The following is a 6,662-nucleotide window of genomic DNA, read 5'->3' as shown; positions in this document are numbered from 1 at the left end:
ATCCTTCCGGGCTGACCACAGCCCTTGAGTACACAATCGCTGGGGACGATTCAGTGATAAAAATACAAACTTTGCTGCTTACAGAAATCACTGGCCTGTTGTCACGGAACTGGCAATACAGATAAGGCTCCAAGGGAGCAGAACAGGCCTGAGGCCTGCTCCCCACCTGGCTCTGGGAGTCTCTTTTCCCCTGGACTTCGGGCCCTGTCCTCCCTCTGAAGAGTGTTCTAGGTGCTGTAGTGCCCATCACCCTGCGTGCCGCACCATCCTCGTCCTGAAGCAGCTGCTCCCTACCCCCATTGTGGCCCTCCATCCACTGCTGCCCTCCCAGCCACCAGGTGACCACGTGACCCACGCTGGCCAATCAGAATTCTCCCCTGGGACTTTTCACATTGGGACCAAGAGAAGGAACAGGCCTCTCGGGAGATGAAGGTGGGAGCTATGAGCCAGGAGCTGTGGGTGGCCGGTCTGCTGGGACAAGACAGGGTGGACTGTGGCCAGCCCAGAAGGGGGTCCTGCACATGTGCACGCAGCTCTGGCTGGTAAGCACGTCCCTGGTTGATGCTTCTGCACAGAGATTCACGACCGCCACCCAGGCAGAGGTGTGACCTGCCCAAGGTCAGGCAGCTGGGGAGTTGGGAGGCAGTCACAGCAGAGCATCCGACAGAGACAGTGGCTTCTGCTCCTTCCCTGCAGTGCCCTCAGCTCCCAGGGGTGTGGGGGGCAGCCGAGGGCACTTCTGGGGGCGTTCATCTGAAAGTTGCAGGAGCCGAGAACCCCCAGCGTTTGAGCCTCCCGTGGAGATGGCGCACGCACCCTGCTGAGAGCAGGAGTTCGCAAACCCGGAAGGAGTTTCCAGGTGGGCCGTGTCCCTGTGGCATCTTAGGGGGAGGGCGCTGTGACATTTGACTCTGTCAGCAAACCCAGCAGAGGTGACAAAGGTGTCAGGTCCTGCTCTCCCACACCCCACAGGCAAATGCTCCAGAGCCCCATGGTGAGCTTTCAGCTACGGACAGAGTTCCTCTCTGTCCCCCAGGAACCTTTGCTCAGCCCTGTAAGACATGGTGGGCGCGTGTTCCGGAAGGCGACGCACCTGCGTTCCCACCGAGCATCACCTGTGTCTGCATCTTATTTCTCTGCCTTTCTCCCAACCCATCTGCGCCTCAGTGGGGGTCAAAGGGCAGCTGCAAATTCTCGCCATTCCGCCCCTAAGAGGTGGGGTCCCCGTTCCCCCGTCCTCCTCCCCCTCCCCGCCGTGAGCCTGGGCAGGCCCCGTGACGGCCACCGTGAACGGAACGAGGCAGAAGGGACGGACGATGACGGAGACTGCACCACGCGAGGCCACGCGCTCCTCCCAGCGTCTCCGGGGAACTGCCCCGTGAGCCCTGAGTTGTCACGCAAGAGCTTCCTGTGGTTCTAACAAAGTACCACAAGCTGGCGACTTAAAACAACAGGGCTGGACTGTGTCCCTCAGAATCCGTATGCTGAAGTCCTAGGCCCCAGGACCTCAGAATGTGACTGTATCTGGAGATGGGGCCTTTAAAGAGGTGATGAAGGTGACATAAGGTCATCAGGGTGGCCCTAATCCCACATGACCGGTGGCATTTTAGGAAGACATTAGGACACAGACAGGCACAGAGGGATGACCGTCTGTGAGCCAAGGAGAGGTGTCAGGAGAAACGAGCCCTGCCGACACCTCAACCTTGGGCTTCCTGCTTTGTGACCGACACCCCTGCCTCCTCCCACACCCCTGGGGCAGATGGGGTGAGAAATTTTCCAAACCCACAGGCACTACAGCACAGTCCACCCCACAGACACAATACTTCAGGGACCACAGGCCACACCGACCCCTTTCCTTCACAGGTGGGGGAATGGCACCAGATCAGGTCACCCAGCCTGTCAGAACAAAGGCATCGGGGCTTTGTCCTGGAGAGCCTGAAGCCTATTAAACCCTTAGCCAGCATTAAGGGACCTGTGCTGAGTTTCTTTAATCCTCCGAAAGGATTAGAAGAATTCTGCCAAGATAAGCTCCTTAAAGGGACAACACAGCCACGCAGCCACCAGGCTTCTCCTGGACTGGGACCGGCCCCTGGACGACAGAGCAGGCCCTGTGGCACTGGGCCTAGGCACCAGCCCCACCTCCTAATGCTACAGCCCACAATTACGACGACCACAAACAGCTCGGGAGGCCCCCATGGGACAGTGTTCTGGGCAAACAAAACCCCAGGAATAAAGGTATTGAGTTGGGGACCTGGGGTCAGGCTGGTCCCTGAATTGCAGGGCCTGGGGCAAGGGTCAAATGGCCAACAGCCCACATGCCATGCGTCTAAACCATCAAGAGTTATAACTCAGCCAACAAACCGCTACGCAAGCGCATGCTCCGACTGAGCACGGGGGTCCGGCGGGTCACGGTCCTCCCTCCGTCTCTCCAGCTCGCCTCCCTCTCCCTCCGCCCACCTCCGTCACCTGTCTGCCTCGCTCTCTCACTCCGCGTCGGTCCGTCTCCCCGTCTCCATCCTTCTAGCTCTGCCATCATCTCGACCTCGGTCTCGGTCTCGAATATGGCAGTCGGTGGTCTCGCTCCGTCGCTGGACCCCGCACGCGGCACGCGGCTCAGAGCGAGGTCCGAGCGTGCTCTCCGGCCAGGGAGGTGACCGTGCTATGGGCTGGCGAATGATCATCTTATAAAGCTCATTCCAGCTTAGGAGCAAACAAGTCCAACAGTAAATAAAGCCCCGAAGCTGTGCTGTCCTGTCCTCTGCCCCACCCCGCACCCCTGCTGGCACGTCTGGGAGGGGCTTGGTCTGGGAGCCAGGAGGGAGAAGCCGGAGCACGGAGCAGGCGACTAGGGGGCTGGAGTCCCAGTGAGCTGGACAGGCCCCCCGGGATTACAGACGCGGATTCCGAGGCCCGGAGAGGGCTAGGGCCCTGCCCGGCACGCAGTGCTCGCTGCGGCCCTGCTGGACGTGGTGGCTCCAGTGACAGCTCCAGTGTTTTCTCAGCACTGGGGAACAGATGGCTCCAACTGCCACCCCCGGAAGCCAAACATTTCCCCTGGTTACCCTGCTAATTTGCTCACAAGCACCTGCTGGTAAATACAGCACGAAGGCTCCTGCACCCAGCGTGCCTGACGGCGGATTCCGGCTCTGCTGGAAGGCTCGGAGGGAGCCCAGGAAGGCCCAGGTAAGGCCCAGGTGTGGCCGCGAGCCAGCCGGCCATAGCTGCCACAGGAAGGGCGATGGCTCGGTCCAGGCAGGCCTGGGCTCCAGGCCGGCTCTGCCACGCCCTCGGAGCCCGGTGGGGAGGCCTTGGACCAGCCCCCTGGCTGCCTGGCCTGTGTTTCTCACCTGGGAAATGGGCATGCCACTCCCAGAGCCGCTCTGTGGGTGCTCTGGGGGCTGGGGTCTCTGTGACGGTCTGGTCACCCTTCCCGCCCCGTCTGGGCTCAGCACAGTGGGGCCTGGACCCTAGGCCAGAATCACTCTGGCCCCCGCCCTGACAGGGGTCCGTTCGCCCAGCCCCTCTTGCTTCCCAAGCCCACCTCCGGACCCAGGCAAGTGCCCCGCCTCTCTGGGCCTCGGCCCTGTCTGTAAGGTGGGGTGTCCTCGAGCCTCCCTGGCTGCTCAGGGTGGTCCCTGCCTCAGGGGAGGCTTCCTGGAGGAGGGGCCCATGGTGCTGAGGCTCTACGGTGAGTAGGAGGCGGGGGAAGGGGAGGGTGCACGTTGACGGGCAGGTCCCCCAGGTGGAAAGAGTCCCCGCATGGGTGCGGCGGGTGGGCGGGGGGACACCAGAGGGCGGTGCAGGGGCCAGGCTGGGCAGGCAGGGAGGAAGTCAAAGCTCCAGGAGCAGCAGCTGGCCTGTCCCCAAGGCCACAGCCACAGCAGCCTCAAGGAGGTCATCCTCCTGGTAAAAGCACCACTGCTTGGCCACCACTGGCCTGGGGACCTTTGTCCTACCTCCTGGGCCGGCCTGGGTGTCCTGAGGGGTGGAGGCCCGGGAGGCTGCACACAGCTTGGCCCTAGTAGCCAAAGCCTGGCCCAGGGTGCGACTCCCTTCGCTATGCAGGCCTAGGAGTCTGGGGCCGGGGCTGGCTACGGAGGAGCCAGTGTGGCCTGGCCTTGCTGTGTGACTTGGGCAAGCCCTCCCCCGTCTCCGAGCCTCAGCCACCCTCTGTAGCAGCTTCCTCCCGAAGTCCCTGCGATGTGAGCGGACCACGCACTTGGCCCTGAGCCTGGCCCCCAGCCGGTGCCCATAGCGCCGACCCCAGCCCGTCCCGCTCAGCACTGCACAGTGTCCTCGCCCCCTAGGAGAGCATCGTGAGGTTTGTTTATTGACTTTGCCTTTTTGGCCCGGGCAGTTGGGCCTCATTTTGTCACCAGTCCGGGATGGAGGGAGAGCGGGCAGCGTGCCGAGCGGGCACAGCGGATGGGGCCGACTCCGCTGCCCGGGGAGCGCGTTCCCTCTGCGCCTGGGGCTCAGGCCGTTCCAGGGGGCCTTTCTGTTGAGGTCAGGGACACGAGCTTTGCACCAGGAGCAGGGGGAGTTCTGCGGCGTGAGAGACCCTCATCCATCCCCAACCTGCTGTGGCCCGGCCCTGCCCGGCGTGTCCAGCTGGCCCTGGCCAGCACCCCAGCCGCATCCCTCCCCCTGCCCCCTGGAAGCCTCTGGACCCAGCCAGCGGCTCCCTCTGCTTCCCAGCTGTGTCCTGAATGGGCCCGTCTCTGCCTGGCTCTTGGCTACATGCACAGGTTGATGGGAAGATTCTAATGGGCTTTAAGTTAATAAGTTGGGTATAATTAGATTTGAGCTCTGCAGAAAGCAGACGGCGCAGCCACCAAGGCCGGCAACAGCCCCATCGGAGCCGCGGTGGGCGTGAGGGCGGGTCCCTGCTGGCCTCTCTCGACTCTCCTTTCTCCCCCACATTTTACCATGAATATTGTCAGCATAAAGAATAGTCGAAAGAATCGTGCAGTGAACAGCCGTGTGCTCACTGCCCGCACTTTGCACTTTCTGAGATGGCCCTCTCCACCACCCCATCCAGCCACCGATCCACGCCACTCTTTTTAATGCAGTTCAAAGTCAGCTGCAGACGTCAGTACACGTCACCCCTGAGCATGCCTGTCGTGAGCTAGAGGTCAATATTTGCTTTCGGTTTGGGGTTTTTTTAGGCAAAATTTACCAACGGTGAAATGCACAAATCTAAAGTGGACATTTGCTGCGTTTTGACAGATGGACCCGTTCTGCAAACCAAACCTCTGTCAGGGTATAGAGCGTGACCATCACCCCAGATGGTTCCCTCATGCCCCCCACCCTCCCAAGGTGACTGACACCTTGATTACCTTTGATTCATGTCACCTCGTCTAGAATGTCCTTCGAGTGCAGCCATGCAGTACGTGTTCTTCTGCGTCTGTCTTTCACGCAGCACGATGCACTTGAGACCCCCTCCTAGCTGTCCGGGTGTGTGTAGTGCCTTCCTTTTTCGGTGCTGAGTGGTACTCCATGGCGTGGGCAGAGCACAGTCTGATTAACCATTTCCTCTTGATAGGTACCTGGGCTGTTTCTGGATTTTCACTACTACGGACAAAACCTGTATATGTCTTTTTATAGACATTTAGTTTCTTTTTTAGCTTATCTTGAGCCTCTCTTCCCGCCCCCCCCCCCAAACAAAACAAGTCAGTTCTATAGCTGGAGGGGACAGGAAAATGCCTCAATACACTCGCTGTTCTTTGGATGGGCACACCTCCATAATCCGAGTTGCCTCTGTGGGCCATGGTGAGACATGGTGGTCTGGGTGGCTCTCGCTCCGTGGATGGAATGGACGGGGTGGGCAGCTAGTGGCTGTTGCCATTGCAGTGGTGGGAGTTAGTCTAGAAAATTCAGCTTGAGCCCAAAGTGTCTCCTCGGAGATTCATGCACAAGGGCACACACCTGGAGGGGCAGTTAGATAGACCACCGGGAATGACGAACCCAAGAGCCCCCGGGGAGGCTTCACTCCAAGTTCAAAAGATCAAACCAAAGATCGAATGTGGAGTGTTGCCAATAAAACATGGTCTCGAGTCAAGCAAAATCTCAGGGTGCCACTGTCAGGGGTAAAGGACGTGGTTGAGAAACGTTTAAGGCAGGAAGTAAAACTTTCAACTAGACGAAAAAGCTTCTACAAAATCTTAAAAGCGTGCTTCTTAGACTCTCGGCTAGAGTGCTTTGAATTTTTTTAAGAGCCTTGTTGTACAGCCTAAAACACAGAGAGGAAGTCCCAGAGAGGAATGTGCATGCAGCTGTGACCTAATGGCAATCTGATACATAGGAGGCCCACAGAGTTTTTAAAGACATTGTATCAGCTTGGACTGAGCAGAGCTGAACTGAATCCTGCTTGTGGGGCCTAAGGGACAGGAAGCTGCTCTTTAGCCCACCCATCCTTACTGCCCATTCCTCAAAAGTGAGGGTGTGGAAAGGAACGGGGTGGGGGGTGACAGCCGCGGTCAGAAGGCTCGGCCTCTGCCGGCACTGAGCAGTCACAGGAGAGAGGGAGAGGGAGAAGGACCCTGTCAGAGGGCTCACTCTGTCTGCCTTGGGAGGTGGGTTGGAGGGCACGCAGGGGAAGCCCAGAGACCAAGGAAGAGGCCTTGGTGGCCATCCTACCAAAAGACAGTCGGCGGGGGCGG

This window comes from Pteropus medius, unplaced genomic scaffold (assembly GCF_902729225.1).
Source record: "Pteropus medius unplaced genomic scaffold, Ma_sr-lr_union100, whole genome shotgun sequence".
Taxonomy (NCBI): Eukaryota; Metazoa; Chordata; class Mammalia; order Chiroptera; family Pteropodidae; genus Pteropus; species Pteropus medius.
The sequence above is the reverse complement of the archived record's forward strand: the minus strand, read 5'-3'. Positions refer to the sequence as shown.